The sequence below is a fragment of the Lithobates pipiens genome, unplaced genomic scaffold, assembly GCF_037356315.1.
Source record: "Lithobates pipiens isolate NorthernLeopardFrog02 unplaced genomic scaffold, aLitPip1_a1.2 Scaffold_19, whole genome shotgun sequence".
Classification (NCBI taxonomy): Eukaryota; Metazoa; Chordata; class Amphibia; order Anura; family Ranidae; genus Lithobates; species Lithobates pipiens.
In genome coordinates this window covers 279,108,501-279,133,517 of record NW_027507764.1, presented here as the reverse complement: position 1 = coordinate 279,133,517, position 25,017 = coordinate 279,108,501, and the positions used below count along the sequence as shown (strand labels likewise).

The 25,017-nt window shown below is 45.3% G+C and overlaps 1 protein-coding gene across 4 annotated transcripts in view; it reads right to left on the bottom strand.

Annotated features, from left to right (window-relative positions):
* The window catches only part of MSANTD3 (Myb/SANT DNA binding domain containing 3), a 1,118,007-nt gene extending 1,096,514 nt beyond the window's left edge, over positions 1-21,493 (bottom strand). For 3 of the 4 annotated variants that reach the window (XM_077491959.1, XM_077491958.1, XM_077491961.1), the window contains exon 1: positions 21,182-21,493. The gene's annotated coding sequence lies outside the window, so the exon portion shown is untranslated. Of the gene's footprint in view, positions 1-21,008; positions 21,079-21,181 lie in introns of those variants that run through there. The other variant, XM_077491960.1, reaches the window with a different exon arrangement.
* Between the last annotated feature and the right edge of the window lie 3,524 nt (positions 21,494-25,017).

Sequence of the window (25,017 nt, the reverse complement as noted above, 5' to 3'; positions counted from 1 at the left end):
TAAAAGAAAAAAAAAAAAAAAAAAAGGTTTTTATTGGATTCACAGGTATACAGCAATTTCCAGTGCACAGTTACAATTAAACGGTTTTCATTTGTCAATATACATACAGGCATTACATCAGCACTTGATTCCCTCCCTCTGTTCCCAGTTCGCTCAGGGTTCCCCAGTATATTTATCCTACCTGGCTTAAGCATTCCGTTTCTTTTTTATAAACCTTGTAGTAGTCTTGACATTATAAGCTCATTTGGGCTCAGCCCAGGTGTATCCAGCCATTTTGACCACAGGCGTTAAAACCTTCCTGGGCACCCCCTGTGTTGATAAATGTATTTTTCCATTATGGAGGGTTCTGCCCATATGTGTTATCCAGGTCGTCGCTGCAGGGGGCTCTGCTGATTTCCAGCCCAACAAAATACGTTTTCTAGCCTGGAATATTGCCCTGGAAACTGCCACCCTGATCGGTTCCAAGGAAACCACATCCTCCAGGACCCCTAGAATACAACATATGGGATCCAAAAGCTATCTGCATTTGAAACACCATATTGATCATGTCCACTACCTCCTTCCAATACCTGTGGAGCTTTGGGCAGCGACAAGAGGTGGACGAAATCCCCCTCATGTTGCCTGCACCTACCGCATAGGGGGGTCATCTAGCCCGCCCATCCTGCAAAGCTTGACAGGTGTGTAATGTGCTCTCTGTATAATATAGAGCTGGGATACTTGTTGCGCCACATTCAAGGAACAGGAGGCGATAGCTTGTATGGCCTCCTCCCATTGCTCTCCCGTGAGTTGACCTACGTCCCTTTCGTAAAGTGGCAGTGCTTTGCACGAGTGATCACGCAGGTGCCACGCCAGCAGCATCTGGTAGCATTGTGATATTATTCCCTTCGTGCCTTCTGCAGAGTGCAACGCATGGTACACATGGGTGGGCGACATTACCCATTCTCCCGCGTCCCCCTGCGCGACCACCGCATGCCGCAACTGCAGATAGGGGAGGATCATGGCCTCCGTAAGGTTAAATTTATTCTGCATGTCTGCAAAGGACAGAAGCTTTCCATCTTTAAATATATGGGACAGCATTTTCACACTGTGGGCACTCGATCTGGGGTCAGGCTGTATTTTAGTGAGCTCTACATAGGTGTGGTTACCCCATATAGGGCTATATTCTGTAAATCCCTGCACCCCTTGAAGCTGTCTACTCTTATTCCAAACTTTTTGTATCATGGACAACGTAGGGGTCTGTTTGTTGGAGTTCTTGAACATCTGGGCCTCCAGTCCCATACGCATGAAGCAGCAGCCTGGCAGATGAGCCCACCGGTTCATGCGACATGGAGCCTACCAGGTGCTGCAACTGGGCTGCAATATAATACAGCCAAGGGTTGGGTACCGCCAACCCTCTGCTGTCCTTAGAGCACTGCAATTGTTCCAAATTGATCCTAGGGGGCTTTGTGTTCCACAGCAGCTTCCGAAATAGCGTATTCACCACTCTAAAGATTTTCAAATGTATTACAACTGGTGAGTTGTGGAGAAAGTATAGCAGTTGGGGCATTAAAATCATTTTTATGAGATTGGCTTTCCCGGCCAGTGACATCCTAAGGGTATTCCATGTATTTATCCTATCCTGGAATCTTGACAACAGCGGTCTTATGTTTACTGAGCAGTAATTCCCTACTTTGGCCGTAATTTGTACCCCCAGATACTTAAAACTGGTTACTACTGGCACGGGACAGGACTCAGGGACTGTTACTTCTCCTTCAGTCAACATCAACATAGCCAACTTAGACCAGTTAATGGTCAAGCCTGAGAACCCACCAAATTGTTCTATTATAGTCATTACCTTTGGCAAGGACTGGCTGGGGTCAGCCAAGAAAAGCAACACGTCATCCGCATATAACATGATCTTCTTGTGAACGACCCCATACTGAAATCCCTGAATTCCTACACGGTCTCTTATGAGTGCGGCGATTGGTTCTATTGCAAAAGCAAAAAGCAAGGGGGACAGCGGGCACCCCTGGCTCATCCCCCGGCCCAGAACAAAATAGTCAGACATCTTACCTGCCATCCTAATGTTGGCCTTCGGGGGAGGCGTACAATAGTTTAACCCAGGCCACGAACCGCTGCCCAAAACCAAATTTGCTTAGCACCGCCCAGAGATACCTCCAGCCTATGCTGTCAAACGCCTTATTAGCGTCAAGGGACAGAAGTGCTCTACTCTCCCCATTGTCCCCCTGCAACTGCATGTTTAAAAACAGTCTAAAGTTCGTTGCTGTGGATTTTTGCGGCATGAAGCCAGCCTGATCTTGGTGAATAATAGTGGACACTATCCCGTTGACCCGGAGCGCCATGACCTTGGCCAGGATCTTTACATCGCTTTGTAACAGTGATATGGGTCTGTATGGCCCCGGGTCTACTGGATCCTTCCCTGGTTTAAGCAGTAAAACAAGAAGATTTCCGTACTCTCAACACAGTTGAAATCACCGAGTCCGACAGGCCCTGGTCTCTTAGCACCTGGCTCTCAACAGCCATGCCGTTAAAATCAGCGATGCTAAAGCAGATGGAGAATCAGACCTCGACACAGAAGGTCTTCTCGTAAAAAGGTAGTCGCCAGGGAGCGTCCGCAACCAGGCACACCAAGTCGGCATACCAAGGGCGCTGAAGCCAATCTGGGGCAATCAGAATTACTGGAATCCCCTCAGTCTCCATTCTGCAGAGCAGACGTGGTAGTAGCTTTAGCAGAGGAAAAGCATAGATCAGCCGATACTGACCCCACAGAGCCACCAGCGCGTCTGACGTGTCTGCCCAATGATCTCTTGTCCTGGATATGAATCTTGCCACCTTCCGATTCAGATGGGAAGCCAAAAGATCCACATCTGGTGTGACCCATTGCAGGCACAGTAGCCTGAATATCTCCGGATGCAACGTCCATTCTCCTGGGTCCAGCATCTGGCAACTTAAATAGTCCCCCTGCCAGTTTTCCACTCCGGGATGTAAATGGCCAACAAGGCCAGTACACGTCATTCTGCCCACTGAAGAATGTGAGTGACCTCCCGTGCTGAAGCCGAGCTTCTTGTTCCTCCTTGTTGTTTGACTGGATCCTGATCAGACACCTTGAAGTCTAATGGAGAGGCATAGCCTGATCGCTCGAAGCTCGAGCACATTGATCGACAACTTGGATTCCCCGCCCCCCCCCCCGACCGTACTCCCAGTACTCCAGCCCAGCCGGTCAGGCTGGCATCCGTTGTGATCACTATCCAATGTAGAGGTAGGAACGGCTTCCCGGAAAGAAGTGCCGGGGACCTTAGCCACCAGAGCAGGGAGTCCCAGACTGACTGGCTTACCTCAATCCAGGGATAACAGATTTGTCCAATTTTGTCAATATCTCCTTCTGCAAGACTGTGTGAAACTGGGCGTACGGTACTGCCTCGAAGGAGGCCACTATGAGACCCAGGACTCGCATTCAGAAGCACAATGACGATCACCTGCAGTTCATCAATAGTTTTACCGTGGCTCAGAATCTTCAGCTTGTCTGAAGGGAGAAAAATTCCCGCTTCCATGGAGTCCAGCAGGAAGCCTAGGTACTCCAGGTGCTGAGTCGGTATGAGCACCGACTTCTTAAGGTTCAACAGCCACCCAAATTCCTGCAGGGTTTGCATGGTGATTGCCACATCCTCCTTTAATTCTGAGGCAGAAGCTGCTCTCAGGAGAAGATTGTCTAGGTAACCTACGATCGTGATCCCATGTCGCAACAACGCCAAAATTGGAGTCAATACACTGGTGAAGACTCGGGTGCTGATGCCAAGCCAAATGGAAGAGCCACAAACTGGTAGTGGGACTTCCCCAACTGTGAATCGCAGAAACCTCTGATGCCAGAGGCATATGGGTATGTGCAGGTACACATCCTGGATGTCCAAAGATGGCAGAGAGTCCCCTTGATGGAGTGCAGCAACTACTGAGCAAACTGATTCCATTCTGAACCTCTGTACTTTTACAAAGCAATTGAGGGCTTTTAGATCCAAGACAGTAGTCCCCAAAAAGGAAGGGGTACTTCCAGACAGATTGGAGTAGAACCCCTGGAACCTTTCCAACTCCAGAACAGACAACAACACACTGCGACTTAGCAGGTCCCTTACCGCCCCCATTATGGCCTCCCGGTGAGCCGGGAGTAAGGGTATGCTGGAGGGGAAGAATCCTTTTGGTGGCCAAGAGAGAAGCTATCTTGTAGCCAGAGGAAATCAGTTTGCAGACTAATTGGTCGGACAGCCGAGAGGCCCACTGGGCTGCAAACTCCCGAAGGCGACCCCCCCCATCCGTGTGATGGGCAGGGGCAAACCTTCATGCAGTAGCACTTTTGCTCGCAGGCTTGTTAGTCTTGCGGTTACAGGGATGCCGTTATCCATCAGAGGTCATCCTGTCGGACTAGTCAAAGTCCCGGACGGAACAAAAAAAAAAAAAAAAAGGGGAAGAAGCTTCTTTTGCGGGGAAAATTAGGGCCCTTGCCTCTGGCATGGCTCCTTAGGCTTCCTGGCCTGTGGGAGCAAGGTACTCTTCCCACCTGTGACATTCTTAATAATGTCATCCAATGAATCTCCAAAGAGCAACTCACCAAGGAGGGAAAATCCGTCAAGGCTTTTTTAGAAGCCTGGTCCGCCCAGCATTTGAGCCAAATCAGGCGCCTCAGCACCACTGCTGACACTGAAGCTCTGGATAGCAGGGGAAGCGTACCCAGGGCTGCGACAAACGTACTTAAGGGCGTGCACTAACTGGTCTGCTAGTTCCATGCAGATGGGAGTAGCCTGCTGCTTCCCCAATTCGTGGTGCAACACAAGCGACACAAGTGCTGTGGCCAGTACTGGTCGTATTGTGGACCCCACAACCATAAACAAGGACCGGGCCACTGCCTCGGCCTTCCTGTGAGTAGGGTCTTTAAAGTGGAAGTAAACTCCCCTTTTGTTTTCAGCCAAGGAAACTGCCATCTTTGCCTCTGTTTAACCTTCAACTGCTATGGTGCTGCACATGTGATTCGTTATGACATCAACCATTGGATGGTCTAAAAGTTTGGTTGAGAGCACAGCCAATGTGCAGTTAACATTCCCAGCATGCTTTTTTTTTTTTTTTTTTTTTTTTTTTTTAACTGTTAAAAATCGATGGGTTTACTTAGACTTTAAATGCAGGAGTCCCCTCTACCGGGATTGTGGTGCCTTTATTTAACCTGGATACGGGGGGGTCCACGACCGGAGAAGCCGACCATTTTTTAAGAAGGCTCTCCTCAAAAGGGGTAACGCACTGCCAAACTTTTTGGGACTGAAAAGGTCCGTTGCAGGCTTCCCCATTTCTTGTATATGCACTTATCTAAATAAGACAGATACGGAAACACCTTAGGTGCACGGGCTGGCTTACGGAACCCAAAAAGGGACTGCTACTTCAGCAGAGGGACCTGCTGTATCCTGAATTTTCAGGGTATCACGCACAGCTGTGATAAGTGCTCCAACTAGCGCTTTGTCTTGCGAGGACCCAGACGGGGACTTATGCTCACTGTCTGATCGGTCCTGTTCATCTGAAGCAACAGAGCAGGGGCCACCAGCCTCAGCGGGGCCTGAGTCTGCCTCAGAGCTTTCCCCGGAGGACGGGGACAGGGGCCGCTTTATACCACCTTATCACCAAAGCGTCCAAAGGCACTGCACTGTTTGCAGACAAGCCTTTGCAATTGCAGGGAGTTCTGGGGAAGAAACACCAGTTTCTGAAGCCATGCTGACCCACCCTGTCTGCCACTCTTGGGGACTTAGGACAGGTGCACAGTCCCACCCTCCTAGTTGCTGCAGACTGAGGGGCCCCCACCCTGACGAGTTCTGCGTCATTCAGCTACAAGTGCCTGTGTCCTGTGTCAGTTCCCAGGTGTCTCGAGTGAAAAACTGCGCTGTTCTGAGCAGCAGGGACCAGCGCTGAGCATAAAAACCATGCTGGACTGCAACAAAATAGCCGCCGGCCGCCCTGTATAAACGGAGATAATCGCAAAGAAGATGTCCGCTGAGCTACAGTAAAATGGCCCCTGACTATGCTTTCCACTGAGGCACACCAAAAAATGGTCGACAAACAACTGTACAGAGACAGTGAAAAGATGGCAGTATAAATATTTATGCAACCCTGGGCAATCCCGGGGAGCAGGGTCCTGAAGGGTGCTGGGAGTTTGCAGGAAAAGACCCAGAAGCCCAATGTCTGAGTATTTATGCAGAGGATCAGTCCAGCCTGGAGGGCTGCTGCCATGTGCTTGTTCTTCATGAGGCCTCGGGTGGGAGACCTGAGGGTCCTGATGCTGAAGTTACAGAGAGCTGATTAAGAGGCTGTCTTCTGAAGATCTACTCTGGCATCACTGGAGAAAAGCAGCTGAAAGGAGGCAATCAACTGTCCCTGGACATTTTGTGAGTACAGGCTGTTGTGAGAGATCTTAGAAACTTGTGGGCTTCTGCCACCCCTAGAGCGTCAGCTGTGTGTTTGTTCCAAGGGGATATTGGCTTGTGTCCTGAAGAGCTTAGTCTGATTCCTTGTGAAGGGACTCTGCTCTTGTTGCTCTAAAGAAAGGAGTCTGCAGTTAACTGTTTCTACTATAAAGCCAAGTCCACAGTGTGCTGTAAGCAATTACCTCTGCTTCGGATTTTCAGAAAGTTGTTAATGGTCTTCAAGTTGTACAGATTGCTGTTTTTTTGGAGTATCCCACTCAATTCCCTCAAATCTATCAACGTTCTCCAGGAATACACCCCCCCCCCCCCCCCTCTCTCAGACTTGTTCTTGAGGAAAAAAAAGTGTGGCTGAGATCATGTGCCTGGCTGTGGGGCAATCCACTGGGGGAGAGCGGTTCAGGCCAGGCTTGCCATCCCTGAAAACGTGAGCTCAAGTGAAAGAACAAGCTATAGCATAGTCTGAAGTTCCCAGGTACCCTAAAGAGCCCCAGGCCCTGAGTATCTCACTGTTGAATCACTTCCTTGTCCAAAGCTTGAATGGGTTAAGATTACACGTGGTAACCATGCAGACCAACATGTGGCACCATACCAGAGCACATCACCTGATGCCATGAGCAGGATCAGTGTTGTCCAACGTCCGTAAATTTACATTCTGTAAAAAAATACCAGATTTCTCCAATCCATAAAGGTCTGTGGATGTTATTAGTTGCTAGGACAGCTTGACGTCCTAATCATGTGTATGCACAAGCCCCAACAAAGGAGGAGTGTAACTTCCTCCTCTTTGCCTCCCAGGCCCCAGCTTTCTCCCTGCTGAGAATGGAACAGGGAAAGGGCCTGGAGTGATTGCAAGGCAGTGTAAATCGGGCAGCAGGGTGACTGGCGTAGTGTCAAGGTAAAAAGGTATAAACAGCAGCGGGAGGGATATCTGGTTGACTGCACTGAGGGAGATGGTAAGCAAAACATCAGCATGACAGGTGGAAGCAGTGGGCTGGGTGGCTGGCAAAGTTAACTTAGCGGGGTAGAAGGCAGTATTGCGAAGCATTGAAGTGACAGGTGGAATAAACAGCAAAGGGATTGGCAGACAGTGTGAACATTAGCGGCTGCGGTGCAGATATCAACAGGATGGACCTCTGGTTGAGTTCAGCCAAGCAGTATGGAGTACAGTATGAACTTACAGGCAGAGTGTACAGCAGAGGAGGATGGGATGAAATGCAAGTAGCATGTCTAGCAGAATCCTGTAGTGTGTCTGCAAGCTCTGGCCATCTCCTCTAGTGTGTCTAGCACTAAATATTATAAACAACCCTTTGGTGTGCAGTGCAGGCGTGGCCCCCAGTTTTTCATCAGTTGACCACCACTGGAATGCCATCTCACACCATGTCATGTCCACACAATAAATGGAGTGCATGAGAGTCAGAACAAGCGCTTTGTGGTTTAAAGTGGACCTGCCATCATGGGGGCCTCTCGCAAATATGCTGCAGCCCCTACAACCCCTCTATAAAGCAATCCATGGTGAATGGCTTTGCAGAGGCAGTTTACAGGGAAACTCAGGAGGAAATACTGCTGGCTCCAGAATGTCTTTTTGCTGAATAGGAATGTTGTATTGAAAGTCTGTCACAACTAGGGATGAGCTGAACACCCCCCCCCCCCCCCCCCCATTCGGTTTGCAGCAGAACATGTAAAAAGTTTGTTCGAACACCGTTAAAGTCTATGGGACAAGAACGTGAAAAACCAAAAGTGCAAATTTTAAAGGATTAAATGCAAGTTATTGCCATAAAAAGTGTTTAGGGACCTGGGGCCTGCCCCATGGGACTTTTTTTTTTTTTAAAGTTTTCTCAAGAGCAGTGATTTTAATAATGCTTAAAGTGAAACAATGCAAATTAAAATATTCGTTTAAATTTTAATATTAAATATGCCTGGGGGAGGGGGGGGGGGGTGTCTATAGTATGCCTGTAAAGTGGCACCGTTTTCCCATGCTTAGAACAATACCACAGAAAAATTACTTTTTTTTTTTTTTTTCATTTTTAGAAATAAGTAATTTAAAACTGTTTGCGGCTGTAATTTATTGTCGAGTCTCGGCAAGATAAAGATAATTAAGAAAAAAAATGGAATGGGCCAACACCCCCCCCCCCACTGAAGCAGACCGACTCAATATCTAAATATATTTTACACACACACACACACACACACACACACACACTATACAGCCTGCCCTATATACTCTGCAGAAAATTGGGTCTTACATGTTGGTGGTACCAGAACACTGTAACCCCTCACATATACTCTTGGTGGGTGCAGGAACAGGCCCTGCTGTGAAATTAGATCAAAAATTGCAATTACAATACCGTGCAGCCGCTACTACTTTTCTGGTGGTGCATATAGTACACAAAATACATTGCAGGCATAGTGCAGTTGCTACAGTACTACTTTTCTGTTGGTGTACACAATACAGTGTAACTGTGGTACAGTTGCTACTACTTTTCTGGTGGTGTACACAGTACACAATACAGTGTAGTGCGGTGCTGCAAAACAAAATATACATCATGTCCGGAAGGCCGCCAAGGAGAGACTCACAGGCCGCTAAAGGAGGGCAAGCAGGCTCTGTCTCTACAGTCAACAGTGCTGGTCATGGACATGGTGCATCTTCTGCATGTGGCCATGGGGCAGAAGAGTTGGAGTGGATAACAAAGCTGTACTCATCCTCTGTCACCCAGGCTCAGAGCAGTTTGCCTTCCTATGCAGTTGCCAAAGTGGCGTATTCCACCAGCTTCTTGTCCACAGTCACTCCTTCCGTAGCCCGACCATCATGCACGGATGAGTCCCCTGAACTATTCGACCACAGTGTCAGGTACATGCTGCTGGAGGATGCGCAGCAATCTGAAGGCTCCGATGTTGGTTCTCAGGTTGAGTAAGGGAGTAACGTGAGCCTAGAGAGAGGGGGTGCCCAAGAAGGACAAGAAACTCTCAGTCATGTTCCCCAAGCTGCAGCATAGTGCCAAGGAGGGAGGGGGATGATGAGATCTCTGACTCTACTTGGGTGCTGGATAGAAGGGGGGGGGGGGGGGGGACAACTCCAACAAGGCAGGATGTCCTCTAGGGGACAGCTACCCTACTGCATGTTGCAGGGCACTGCTGACTCCTCAGTGATTTTGAAAAGTTCCTTGGTGTGGGCTTTTTGACACGTGTGCAGCAGATCGCACCGTTGCTGTTTGCAACCTATGTCTGAAGAGGATCAGGCGTGGCCAGAACAGCAGTCACTTGGGCACCACATGCTTGACATATGACAACCTCCCATGCAGTCCATTTCCCGTATACTAGATTTGAGATTTAAATATCTCTCAGATATGATTTGGGTTAAATGAGAGTTCTTTGACCATGAGTGAAAGCTTTAACATAACAACAACCTTTGGTGAGTAGTTGAAAGTCTAATACACAGCCATCTATAGTCTAAACCAAGGAAGAAAACATTAGGTTAAAATAAGAGAATTGCATGAAGGAATACAGAGTATTATCCTGAAAACATTATTCTGCAAACATATTTAGTTACAAGTAAAATGCAGACCTTTCCCATAATTACCCTTTGCACCAAGGTTCCATTCTGATGGCTGCTCTCTCATAAAAGTGTGCGTTTCCCAGACTGTGTTTATCATTACAGGCTGATGCTTCATTGGTTGGCATAGCATGGCTCTGATTGGTGAGCTTCCCTATTCCTAGTTGAGGAGTGGTTACATCTCCAATCCCTATACTTTGGGTAAATCAGCCCCCGTTAATGCAAATCCTTGTGACTATTCTGAGCAGGAGATTAACTTGAATTTTCCCGAGAAGTTAATTATTGATTACGGGTTGGCCTCCCATCATTGCACATCCCAGCATGGCATACTTTGAAGTGAGTATGTATAAAACAATGAGGTTTGGATCCCATGGTTTGTATACAGAAGCTTAGGCACCGACTTGTCTGGTCTACCAGAGATTTCTGTGAAGATATGTTCCTCACTACACACAAAATATTATAATAAATATATCTCCACAATTACAATATTTTACAGCTATTAATGGAGATTTCACATAAACTCATAAGGCAACAAGTCCGTTGGCAACAGCACTTGAAAGATCCACATCAAAGAAAAAGGCAGACTTCTTGCTCCCCATCTGGGATCTCCAACCTCACTATATCTCCAGGCTTCTCAAAAACCTGAACTGAGGGGGGGACAAGAGTGCCCACAGCCACCTGCAGAGGATGCACCATGTCCAAGACCAGCACCGTTGACTGTAGACACAGAGCTTGCTTGCCCGCTTTTTGTGGCCTGTGAGCGTCTCCTCTACTTGGTGGCCTTGCGGGCCATGATGGGGATTTTGTGTTTTGCAACACACACACACACACACACACACTAGAAAGCAATGTACTGTGATCTAGCAGTGCATTATGGGGCGCTCAAATTTCCTGCAAATGCCCCATAATATTAGTTTTTCGGCAAACACCCGATATTCAAGTGGAACATCGAGCTCATCCTTAGTCAGAAAGGCAAACCATTGTTTTGGCTTGTGACTGTAGCGCAGACCCATTGACTAAAATGGGCAAGTCTGACAGGCAGTGCCACCTGGGAAACTTGACATGTCAAGTTAAAAATTGCCACACTGTAAAGCTGAGCATAGAGGTCACAGCAATGTGTACAAACCCAAGCAGCCGCTATGTTCATTTAGGGGGTAAATGGTCGGTTCAGTTTAACAACTTCAATACAGGGCACTTTTACTCCTTCCTGTCCAGGCCAATTTTCAGCTTTCAGCACTGTAGCACTTTGAATGACAATTGAGGGGTCATGCGACTCTGTACCCATATGAAATTTTTCATGTTTTTTCCCCTCACAAATAGAGCTTTCTTTGATGGTATTTTAATCACCACTGGCTTGTTTTTTTTTTTTTGTGATACAAAGAGAAAAATGTGTTTATTTTTTTTGTTTCCGTTATCAAATTTTGTAAATAATTAAATTTTCTCCTTCAACGACAGGCACCACAGATGAGGTGGCACTGATGGAGGAGGCACCAATATGCGGCACTGATGGATAGAAATGATGGGCACCAATGGGCAGCAATAATGGGCACCACTGATAGATGGCATCAGCATTACTAATGGGCACTAACTGGCATTACTAGAGCACCGATTGGCATATGTGGGTACAGGGGGGCATCACTGGTGGGGGAACTGATGGGTCTGCATTGATAATCAATGTGCTGATTGACAGTACAGACCCCCTCCCCCCCCCCCCCCCCCCCCTTTAGAAGAGCCACCCATCGACTCTCCTCTACCCATGCCTTGTCAGCACGAATGAAGGAAAGGGGATAAAGTGCACTTCCTAGTCAACACTGATTGGACACAGCTGAGCACGTGATAAAGAGCTTAAGTCAGAGGCTCTTTACTTAGATCAAAGATGCGGTGTGTCAGATTGACACGCCACCGATTGCCACACTGCACCCCCCAAGGGGCATGCATGAGCGGCTTATGCTGCTGGACATCATAGGATGCCCAGTCAGGATAATGCAACCACTTTCCAGCCATCATTCTGCTATAGGGTGGGAAGTGGTTAATCATCCACTTTTAAGCCACTGTCAGATGCAAAAAGAAAAATAAATAACGCGCTAAACCTAAATCTACACTAGTACAACACAAAAACATGCTGTAGCTCAGTTTTACAAGATACACGCAAACACAATAAGATAACAAAAGAAAAAAGCCACGCACACACATTAAATACTGTAGAAAAAATAAATAAAAACACCTATGAGTGATTAATTGATTGCAATAGTAGTGAAAAAAAAAAAAAAGTTGATCTCCCCTCTAATAAATCAAACATACCATAATTTATAAAAAGAATTATAAATAACAAGTGTTAATAATGAAATTAGAAAAAAACCCAGTGAAGTGATTAAAAAAGTCCAATAAATGAAAAATAGTCCTGTGAAAACTTAATACCTAAATTTCATAAGAATTCATTTAAAAATATAATAGAAGATTAATAGTAGCAATAAAAAAAATGAAATGTAAAAAATATATATTAGTGATAATAATAAAAAAAAAAAAATTGTGATGAGTGTAATCATAATGTAAAAATAACAAGTGTTCAATCTTCTGTGCAACCAAAACACACCAAGGATCGTGACCACCACCACACAAAATATGCTCTTACCAAAAGGCAAGCGATTTCATGCCCATAGTCAATCTCCACAGCACCTCCTCACACCATGATCACAGTAGGCTCCCTTATTGAATGAAACAGGCCGGGAACGTCAACAGCAGCACGTGAAGTAGAAAGGCAGTACTCGGGATTCCAGGGAAATGGAAAGAAGACTCACCCTAGCATAATTCCTTATAACAAATTTAATAAAAGAAATACACTTATTATACGCCATATAAAATTATACAAAATATTTCCAACAAACTCTCAAAACTGCTGGAGATGTGCAGGTACCCCAGGAAATTTCATCCACATATTCTGGTCTTGTCCAAAGTGATATTCTGGAGGGAAGTTTTGAGAGTAATTACTATAGTAACATCAGTCTCTTTAAATCAAGAGGCAGAGACCTGCCTATTAGGACTAGAAGGGAATAATATCACCCCTATAGGAAAGAGAATACAGGTGGGTCTGTTGCTTTTTTATGCTAGAAAGACAATAGCGCTGAATTGGAGAAGGCGGAAGCCACAACGTTAAAGTGGTTCTGCACCAAAAAAAATAAAAATAAATAAAAAAATAATTAAAAAGCCAGCAGCTACTAATATTGCAGCTGTTGACTTTTAATAAAATCACACTTATCTGTCCCAGGGTCCAGCGATGTCGGCGGCAAATGACGAGCGATCGCGCGTCTCGTTGCTGCCCCCCCCGCCATCCTCTGTCAGGGGATGGCGGCATTGTGAAGCATTGCGGCTTCACTGCCCGGTTCCCTACTGCGCATGCGCGAGTAGCGCTGTAGTCTGTGGGAGTCTGCCCAGAAGTGAGTGCAGATACCTGGATTATCCAGGTAACTGCACCCCCCTCCCCCTGAAAGGTGCCGATTGTGGCACCGGAGGGGGGGGAGAATCAGATTAGCGGAACTTCCCCTTTAGGGTGAAGAACTGCTTTAACATAGTGGAAACATTTGGTAAATAGTAATCTACCACTATATTGGAGTAGAGGATATGGAGAGAAAATATGAGAGAGAGTATGGACAAGTTTGATAGAAAATTCCATAACAGCATCAGGATAAAAACAGCAGTATGGAAATAGGGCAAGCCACACCAAAAGGGGAAAGGAGGAGGAGAAGGAGGAGGAGGAGAAGGAGGAGAAAAAAAAAAAAATAAAGGAAGGGGGGGGTGGGTAAGCATGTATATATGTACCGTATTTATCGGCGTATAACAAGCACTTTTTCCCCCTTAAAAATCGGGGGAAAGTCGTGGGTGCGTGTTATACGCCGATCCCCACTGTCTGCGAGTCAAAAATACCGAGCCGATTGCTCGGCTCCGCTCGTAGTCCCGCCTCCCTGCTGTTTCTCTAGCGAGCGCTGCCGAAAAAGACCAAGCCGACTGTACTGTGTACTCAGCTCGGCTTGTAGTCCCGCCCATACTGGGCGGGACTGCGAGCGGAGCCCAGCCGAGTACACAGTACAGTCGGCTTGGTCTTTTTCGACAGCGCTCGCTAGAGAAACAGCAGGGAGGCGGGACTACGAGTGGAGCCAAGCAAACGGCTCGGGATTTTTCGGCGGCGCTTGGTCTGTCTCGGCGGCAGGAAATTTAAACATGGGCAAGGCTGCAAACGGCGCCAGCCAAGCTGCCAATGACACTGCAAAGCTGCAAACAGCGCTGGGCAAGCTGCAAATGACACTGATCATTCTGCAATGATAGACAAGGCTGCAGATGCACACCATTAAGGCTGCATTGACTGGCATTTAAATGTAAGTTTTTTTTTCCCTTAAACTTCCCTCCTAAAACTTTTTTCCTTAAAATGCCCTCCTAAACTTGGGGTGCGTGTTATACGTCGGTGCGTGTTATACCCCGATAAATACGGTATATGTACAATTTTATAGTATTTGAGGACATGACTAGGAATGGATTTTATGGAAGCTCATAAGAGAGCGATCAAGGTAAAAAAAAAAAAAAAAAAAACGCCCATAAAAAATGCTGGCTGGCATGCAATCGTCCGTCCACCCTACGCTGTGTCGCGATCAGGAGCGGACTGACCCATCGGTCATTAGGCGCCGTGGCCGTCCCAACGAGAGGCCCCTTGAAGCGGCTGTAATAATACTGCTAACAGCGCGTTGGTCCCCATCGGCCCCTCCTTCCCTCTTGTCCATCTGTACACTACATCACCTAGGTCAGACGAGGAGGGAGGAGGGGTCGGCAGGGAGCAGCGCGCTGTTAGCGGTATTATTACAGCCGCTTCAAGGGGCCTCTCGTTGGGACGGCCACGGGCCCCTAATGGCTCCGGGCCCTCGGACGGCGACCGAATGACCGATTACAGGCATGACCGGGGTGAGTGAAACTTTTTTTACTGGAGGGCCGCCATCGGAGGGAGGGGGGTGACCAGTACAGATGTATGGAGCCCGGGCCAGTCTTCATTGTGCTCTCTCCCCCTCCACACTAACCCCCTGTATGCCCTCCCCCCACAGTGTTGCCCTGTGTGTCCCCCTCCCCAGTGTCCAAATGTGCCCCCCCCCCCCCCCATGTCCCCGTTAGTCCTCCCCGTGTATGTCCCCCTCAGCGTCTCCCTGTGTCCCGCTGTGTGTGTCCCCTCCCCAGTGTCCCCCTGTGCGTCCCCCCAGTGTTCCCCTGTGTGTGTCCTCCGTGTGTGTTCTCCCCCCACCCAGTGTCCCCCCATGTCCCCCCAGTGTTCCCCTGTGTGCTCCCCCCCAGTGTCCCACTATGTGTTCTCCCCCCCCCCACAGTGCCCTCCTGTGTGTGCCCCCCCCCCCCCCACAGTGCCCTCCTGTGTGCGCCCCCCCCCCCACAGTGCCCTCCTGTGTGCGCCCCCCCCCCACAGTGCCCTCCTGTGTGCGCCCCCCCCCCACAGTGCCCTCCTGTGTATGCCCCCCCTCCACAGTGCCCTCCTGTGTATGCCCCCCCTCCAGTCTCCCCCTGTGCCGCCTCCCAGGGCCCCCCTGTGTGCTCCCCACCCCATACAGTGTCTTCCTGTGTGTTCCCCACCCCCCACAGTGCCCCACTGTGTGCTCCCCACCCCCTCGGTGTCCCCCTGTGTGCCTCCCCCTCCCAGGGTCCCCCTGTGCGCTCCCCCCAGTGTCCCCCGGCACTCCCCCCAGTGTCCCCCGGTGCCCTCCCCCCCACAGTATCTCCCTGTGTGCTCCCCACCCCCCACACAGTGTCCTCCTGTGTGCTCCCCACCCCACAGTGTCCTCCTGTGTGCCTCCCCTTCCCAGGGTAGCAGAATACAATTTTGTCCTAAATTTTTGAAGAGAAATTTGCAAAGTTGTACAACAGAAACAAAAAGGGGGGGGGGGGGTGTTTTATTTCATTAAAAATTTTAAATCTTTTATTAATTTATTTAGCAAAAAAGAAAAAAACCCCAATGGTGATTAATTACCACCAAAAGAAAGCTGCATTTGTACGAAAAAAAAAAAAAAAAAAGTTCCATATGGGTACAGTGTTGCATGACCGCGCAATTGTCAAAATGCAATAAGACAGAAAGCTCAAAATTGTCCTGGACAGAAAGGGGGTAAAAGTGCCTGGTATTGAAGTGGTTAGAGTGTAAGTAAGCCTTCACATATACCCAGTAAAGTGCACAGCCTCAGATGATGCACAGAGATTAAACACATTTTCCTACAGAAGTTTTACATGCATATCTGCTGTCTTCAGTTTTATATAAATCTTTATAAAATTAAGAAATAGTGGATTCTTGGCATACAGTCAAGACAGCTGATTGGAGGAAAGGCACCCCCACCACACACACACACACACACACACACACACACACATAGGCAGACACTTACAGGAGCTGTGCCATGACAAGACAAGCTATCTGCTAATCTATTTATAGCAACCTCCCTCAACACAAATTTCAGGCTGGTTTCATCTTGGTTGATGGAGAACTTGCAAATACACACGGGACTTAGTGCTTTGGCTAAAGATAAGAAAACACTACAAATATGTGTGCTTAGGTCAAATTTCATGAATCAGGTTTACATCCACATTAAGTAATTTTTGTATATACTTTTTTTGCAGTTTACTATAGCACGGGCACATAGCAGGATATGGACATCCTTGGTGAGGGATGCAGGACTCTGTACAGCCCCCGCATTGTACAGTGTGCTCCTTGACATGACACATTCTCTCTGTATGGTTCGTTATTGAGCCATTACCTGGGCTGTTTATTGTTAGATCAATTGCAAGAATAGCATTAGCAGATTTACAAGCAGGGGGTCCCACACCCTCTGCACTACATGGAGGACAGTAATCCCTACTTTAAAGCAGGAGTCCGCGTTTTTTTTTTTTTTTTTTTTTTTTTTTTTTTTTTTTAAAGCCAGCAGCTACAAATACTGCAGCTGCTGACTTTTAAAATAGTAACACTTACCTGTCCAGCGCGCCCGCAATGTCGGCACCCGAAGCCGATCTCTCGATCGTCTCTCGGGTGCTGCCGCCGCCATCTTGGGTATGGGAATCAGGAAGTGGAACCTTTCGGCTTCATTTCCCAGTTCCCTACTGCGCTACTTCAAGCCGCGCTGCGCAATAAGGATGGACCCGCTGCCTCTGGGATCTGTGTGTTTCCCAGCAGGCAGCGGGGAACTTTCTAATCTATGCCCCTTTCCGCAGAGAGCTATCCCGGAAGTGGGTGCAGATACCTGTACTGTACAGGTACCTGCACCCCCCTCCCCCCTGAAAGGTGCCAATTGTGGTGCCGGAGGGGGGGGGGGGGGGGGATTCCAATGAGCGGAAGGTCCACTTTAAGCAAATTTAACAACATCTTCCAGGATTTGTATTATGGCTGCCACATTTATGAAGACAAAGTAATGTTGGCCGGGTCCAAAGCATCCAAGGCCATAAAGATTGTTACAGCTTTCACTGGCTATTTCAGTAAAGCATTGAAAAGGCTTTCCCAATTCTGGAATCCTCCCTTTCTCCTAATCTTTATTCATTCTGGTAACAAAAACTTGTGCAAATGGTAAGTGGCTGTGGGATTCATTGCTGTAAGGCCTGTGTCAGGTGTCAATCTTAATTAAAACAAGCTAAGGTTAGAAACTGATTGGCTACCAAAAAAAGGAAAAAAAATAAAGTTCCCCATGGGTTTTTCCAGCAGCACAAAAGGACAATCACTTTGTAAAAGTCAAGTAACTACTTTTATTATCAAAATCACTTGTCAAATGACATTGAAGTACAAAAAATGTAAATGTGAGCTCTGGTGTAGAACAGTGCAGAAAAATTAAGTGCAGAAAAGACAAGTACATATACATGATATACTTTCAATACATTGAAATAGTGGTTTAGATTATGGTCCCTACAGTATATATTACATGGCCGAAGACATTATAAACCCAAGGGGTATGAACTTCATTTTTCCGCACTGTTGTACACCAGAGCTCATATTTTGATTTCCTATACTTCAATGTCATTTGACAAGTGATTTGATAATAAAAGTAGTTACTTGACTTTTACAAAGTGATTGTCCCTTTGTGCTGCCGGAAAACCCCATGGGGAAATTCTTTCCTTTTTTGAATAGTCATGGGGTGCGCAGCTAGCTCAAACCCACATCTATGTGCCTTGTCTTGCTAGAAACTAACTGGCTACTGTGCCCAGGTGTTCCAGATTCTGAGTTCACCAGTTTTAGTAAATCTACCCCATAAGGACTCATGACTTCACCATACAAATATATATTTTGATGAACCATTTAACTGTAATTATGATTTATGAATAGTGTGGTTGGTGAGTCAGCAGCTAAAGCCATCACAAAGTTATGTGTATATTGTTTTTAATTGGGATTTTGGCTTGAGTCGAGAAACAAACGGTTTTAAATTTGGTTGTAATAAGTATTACATTTTATCAACTATTGTTTCATTGCAAGTAAAGTCCATAATTTCATTTTCTATGATAGAAGCGTTAAAGCGGGAGTAAACCCAGTTTAAAAAAACACTTACATTCCCGGCATACCGGAAATGTTAACTTTCACATTGGTTGTGCTCTCAACCAAACTTTCAAACCATCCAATGGTTGGTTTCATAACTGATCACATGTGCAGCATTATGGCAGTTGAAGAATCATTAGAGGCCAAGATGGCAGCTTCCTTGCCTGAAAACGATAGGAGGGTTTACTTCCACTTTAAGGCTTTATGCACAATAGACATTATAAAAATGCCAGTAGCGTTAGCTGTAAAATGAGTTTTGCAGCATTACTGCAGTAGCTTTTTGTAGCAAAACTATACTACCACAAAAGTTAATGGCTCAAAAACACTCAAACGTCAAATACCTGCATTTTAAAAACTATAGTCAGAATTAGAGAGTTTTTCCAGCTGCAAAAAAAAAAAAAAAAAAAAAAAAAAAAATGCTCTTCTTTAAACCTAATAGTTCTGTTCCCCCCCCCCCCCCCCCCCCCCCCAGACAGAAAACATTAATAAAAGCCTGAGTGTGCATAGACAAATAGTTTACTGGCTGCAGAAAAAAAAAAAAAAAAAACACAAACATTCAGTGTGCATGAGGCCTCATAATCCCCTGTAAGGATGAGCTCCTGTGTGTTCGCACAGCCCACATGCAGAGCCCACCAGGAAGTCGGCACTGTGCTGTGCTAATCACAGGCAGTGAGACATTGCCCCGAAGCACGGTTGCAGAGATTGGGAAATGTCTCACTGCCTGTGATGAGCACAGCGCAGTGCCGACTTCCTGGCAGGCTCTGCACGTGGGCTGCAACATGCCAGAGCTTATCCTTGATCCCCAGATACCCCTAGGAGGAATTCTGGGAAAAAACTATCTTGGTGTGCCTAGAAAAAATACTGCCTGTCAAGGTGTGAATGGGTCAAATGTGCACATGCAGTCCAGTACTAGGCTGATCACCACATACTGTAAAATTATTGTGCTAGTGACTTTCAGGTAATATTACTCATATCTTGGAATTTTCTTATTACTATGCAGCTCCCTTTATGCTTTTGTGGTATGTTTATTTGTTGTTTTATGTGTATTTTGGCCAGCAATAAGGAGGAGTACAGGCATGTTCGCATGCTCCACATGCAGAGCCCGCCACGAAGTCGGCACAGTGCTGTGCTAATCACAGGCAGTGAGACATTGCCCGATCTCTGCAGCCGCACTTTGGGGGAATGTCTCACTGCCTGTGATTAGCGCATCTCTGCGCTGACTTCCTGGCATGCTCTGCACGTGGAGCATGCAAACACGCCTGAGCTCATCCTTAGCCAGCAAGTCTATATTGTTGCTAGGCCATCAAAACTTAAGCAAAATGTGCCCACAGCACCAAATAAGTCAATGCTCCCCCCAAAAGTGAAGTCACCACATTATCAAACCAGTGGTTGCTATTCTGTCTACTGTAGTGTAGCCCCCTTCATCTTTTTACTTACAATGTAGGTAAGGGAAAAGAAGGCATAATATGTTTATGGCTGCTAGAAAGAGGTGTCTATGTGAGAAAATATATTTTACAATATATCACCCCCCCCCCCCCCCCCATTCTAGGGGAGGCATAAGTCACGTACAACGGTATAGCTTTTGCTGGAAAAATAAGACCTATTCTGTTTTTTTAAATCATCTGCCTTCTCACTTGCTTTCCCTCCTCTCCCTTACTTACAATGTTCAAACCTCATAAAAAAAAACACCAAATAAAAAAAAAAAATAATCAAAAACCATAGAAAGCGGGGATAATTTCATTTTTTTTACTGCCAAATAAGCAATAAGAGACTACACAAGCCCCTTTCAGGAAAAAGAAAACTCCACTGTATGTGCATGCATTGCAGCTTGCATGGTATAAAATGTGTAGGTGTGAATTGATTCATATAGTTGCCCTTTAAAAAAATATATTTACCTGCAAAGCATTAGATGTTAATCAGTCATAAAGAAACAAATAGGGCTTATACATAAAATGCATTTTCATGCAGTAATATCCATGCGTTTTACTGTAAGAAAATGGACATATGTGAATATACCTTTAATATAGCGCAGTTGCAAAATTTTACAGGAAAAAACAGACCAATGAGCCTACCTTCTTGTAAAACGAGTATGCAAAAAAAAAAAAAAAAAAAGTGTCTGTATTTTTTTTTTTATGTCAACAGGGGAAAAGGCCTGGTAGTTCTTTTAAAATGTAGATCATCTAAAAGTGGATAACAACATCTATACGACAGTTTTTCCAATTGAAACATCCTTCAGCCAAATTAAATAAAAATATCAAGGCTTTACAAGGAATATATAGGTTACTATAGTGAGCAAAAGGATTTGTCCATAGTCTACAAACATAATGCAAGCTACTAATGGTAACAATAACATTTTATGTGTATCATACATTCAACGCCACAATTCAATGACTAAAAGTTATACATACACATACACTTCTGCAAATGCATGTCTTAATTAAATGATGCATTTGAAGCTACTTACATACATATGAATCGATAGATAGGGATGGGAATGACAAGGGAGGAGTGGAGCAAAAATATAGTAAATAGGTGAAAGTGGGAGGAGAATGCCGAAGAGAAGGTGGAGGGAGGTGATAGGGGCTAAAAACAATTCAGTAGAAAATTGTACACATGATTATTAACATATTTTCCTACCAAGCATTAGGGGCAGGCCAGAGAGCTTTCTTCGTGTTCCAGGAGAGCTTGCTTGCACCTAGTCTGCTGCAGTCAATTAAAGCTGCTTGGACAAAGAGCCTCAGCTGCGCTCAGCATTAAGATGATCCATCCACTAAGATTAGTTCCTGTTTTTATTTTATTTTTTTAATTCATTCTTCCCCTCCTCTTTTAAATGTTATTTTATCATTTGGACATTCTGGAAACAAAGAATAACCTCAGCTCTTCCTTCCATATGCAGATCATTTCCTGCTATCTGAGACTCGCCAACCTGAGTGCATGCAAAAGGCCTTCCTCCTAAGGCTGCCAGCAGACTGCTCTGTGTAAAATCTGGACTGGATCTGGAGAAGACCAGCTGAAATATAAGTTAGGCAAAAGGAGCCACAGGGGCAGCCACTGCTGTGCAGTCTTGTTAACTTATCTTAGTGTGCTGGGAGTTATTTTCATCTAAGAAATGTTTATATCTAAAACAAAGATGACATATGCAGTATATAGCAAACTGAGATATAATATAATACTTTAAAACATATACATTTTGGTGGTGCTGCATTTCGAAGGACACCATGCCTCACATCTGGTGGGACTGCCCTCCCCCCATATGGCTGTTCTAGAAAAAATGTATGATCTATACTGTAAACTTATGGAAAATTCTATTTAAGCTTCCCCCAGGACAGCCCTTCTATCCATGATTCCTGAATAACAAAAAGAGACGTTTGAGCGGGTAAATGGAATCGCCATTTATTTATCAAACATTTTGTCATTATTATCAAAACATGTATTCTGATTAAGCAGAGATACTTTTTACAAATGTTTAGTTATAGGATGTATAAACTGTTGTTGTGGTCAAATGCCATTCACACCTCCAGCTGTGAATAGGCATTTTCCCAGAGAACCTGGAAGTGACTTCTAGGTGCCAAATGACCATCTGTTTATCAATGTAAATACAATTACAACTTGATTAGGCCTTCAAAGAGACTCACAAGACCCCCACCCCCTTTTAGAATTGTATAAATGTTTTAAGGCTCCCAGCCTCAGAAGGGCAATTACTTCACAATGTCTACTGTATATGCTTGCTCCCCTGCCTATGGCTAAAACTATAGGCTTGAATATTAAATACATCTTTTTGAATGTGGTTCAGCAGTCAACATGTTATTGGAATCCCCTAAGTTCTGGGATTTCCCTATCACGTTCTCAAACGTTTCTCGCTGCAGCCAGAGTGGTCATTCCCCACTATTGGAAATGTACCACTATACCCTCCCTTGGGGAATGGGTAACCAAAGTAAACTCCATCAGGGACCTAGAGCAGCTGTTGGCGCAGGTAACAAAAAAAGAACATTTTTTTTTTACAGCTGGACTGCATGGTCCATGTTCAGGTACTCATCTGAATTCCTGGTTTGAGGTAAGGGAGACTCTGTCTCCACCTCTCCTCAGCCATGATGGAGTGTTCCTGGCCTCATCTCTTCCCCCCACTTTGGTTTCTACTTCCCGCACCTTCTCTCCCTCTCCTTGTTTTTCTCTGCTAACTCCCATCTTCTGTTATGTTAGTACATTACTGACATTCACTACGCAGATGTGTTACCCACTGAATATACTATTGTTTGAATTTTATTATCTTTTATAATGGCTTCTGTCATGGGTATAATTAGTACTGGCATACCAGTCTGGTGCTGTGCACCTTTTGTCTATTTTTGTTGTACATTGTACATCACTTTTATGCTATAATAGCTCCTGTTACTTGTACGTATAAAACTTTAATAAAATAAGATTGAATAAAAAAACATATAAAACTTTAACCACCTCAGTACTAGCATGTTACATCCCCATCCTAACCACTTCAATACCAGGCACTTTCCCCCCTTCCTGGCCAAGCCAATTTTCAGCTTTCAGTGCTGTCACTTTTTAAATGACAATTGCACAGTCATGCTACACCGTACCCAAACAAAATTTTTATAATTTTGTTCCCACAGAATTTTCTTTTGGTGATATTTTATCACCTCTACTTTTTTTTTTTTTTGCTAAACAAGTTTAAAAAAAACATAAATAAAAATATAATTGTGCTACCAAAATGAAATAAAAAATCTAGCAGCCAGCATCAACAATGATGAATTGTGAGGAAAAATAAAAAAACAAAAAAATGCAGCACTATATAGAGTGAGATGCTAGTGACAATACACACCAGACAAATATCAAGCTTATAGAGTGATCATAGATAAGACTGTGATAAACAATCTGTGACATAAATTCACTAAAGGCAGTGAGCAAAAACAATAATATTGAAACAAATATATATTAAATAAAAAATTCCATAACGTTAAATTAAGAAGTTTAGATTAAGTTTGGACATTACCCAGCAGGTGCTAGCAGGGACCAGTGTAGAAAAGGATGGAGGCACTGGAGCCAGAGGTAGATAGCTGGGTGACAGCTAGGAGGAGGGGTAGAGGGAAGAGCACTAGGGAGGCCAGCCCTAAATTGGTACACCGCAACAAATATGCCAAGTTGCATGATGCTGGGGATATAATCTCAGGGGTGGCAGTGCTGGAGCAGGCACCCTCCCCTAGCAGCCAGGGGAGTGATGGCTCCGGTAAGGAGGGGGCCAGAGATGCAGGAAAGTTTAGACAGGTACTGGTAGTAGGGGACTTAATTATTAGGAGGACAGAGAGGGCAATCTGCTATAAAGACTGTGGTCACCGAATTGTATGTTGTTTACAGAGCGCTTGGGTTTAGCACATTGCGGAGCAGGTGGACAGATTATTGGGTAGGGGGAGGACCCAGCTGTCATGGTACACGTTGGCACCAATGACAAAGTGAGAGGAAGGTGGAGGGTCCTTAAAAATGATTTCAGGGACTGAGATTGAAGAGAAGGACCTCCAAGGTGGTTCTATCTGAAATTTTACCTGTGTCTCGAGACACACCAGAAAGCCAGCAGGAGCTTAGGGAACTGAACAAGTGAACTGGGCTGACTTCTCAGTCAGTTACTGGCTCTTTAGTAAGGACAGGCTGCACCTTAACCCTTTGAGGACCAAGGGACGTATTTGTCCCATCTTTTTAACCACTACAATACAGGGCACTTTCACCCCCTTCCTTCCCAGCCCAATTTTCAGCTTTCATCGCTCTAGCGCTTTCAATGACAATTGTGCGGTCATGCTACACTGTACCCAAATGAAATTGTTATCATTTTTTTAGAGCTTTATTTTGGTGTTATTTATTCAGGACTCAGTTTTTTCTTTTTTGTGATATAAGCGCAAAAAAGCGGAAATTTGGAAAAAAAACAATATTTTCTTTTTTCTATTTGAAAAGAAATCCAATAAAATCAAATTTTGTCATAAATTTAAGCCAAAATGTATTCTGCTACATGTTTTTGGTAAAAAAAATTCAGTTAAGTGTAGAAATAATTGGTTTGTATGATCAGGGACATATGAACGCAAATGCTCATGTACATATGTGTGCAGGTGATCACGTACATATGTGTGCAGATAATCATTGGGACATGTGATTTTAGTGGGACATATGTAGGAGACATGTTTTTATTATTAGGGACATGTGTTTTTATTATTTGGGGATATGTATGTTTTGAGGACATGTGTGTTTTGGGGACATATGTGGGGACTGTGTTTGTACTGTGTGGTGTGTTGTGTGTTGACACTAGACTGATGATCAGTGAGTAAAAAGCTGTAAAAAACAGCTCATACTCACTGATCGTCAGCTGGCTGCAGCGTTCTGCTCTCCTCTCCTCAGCGATGACTTCTGTGTGAGGAGACGAAAGCCGATTGCCTAGCAACCGGCTGTTTGTTTACATCACATGACGGCCGTGATTGGAC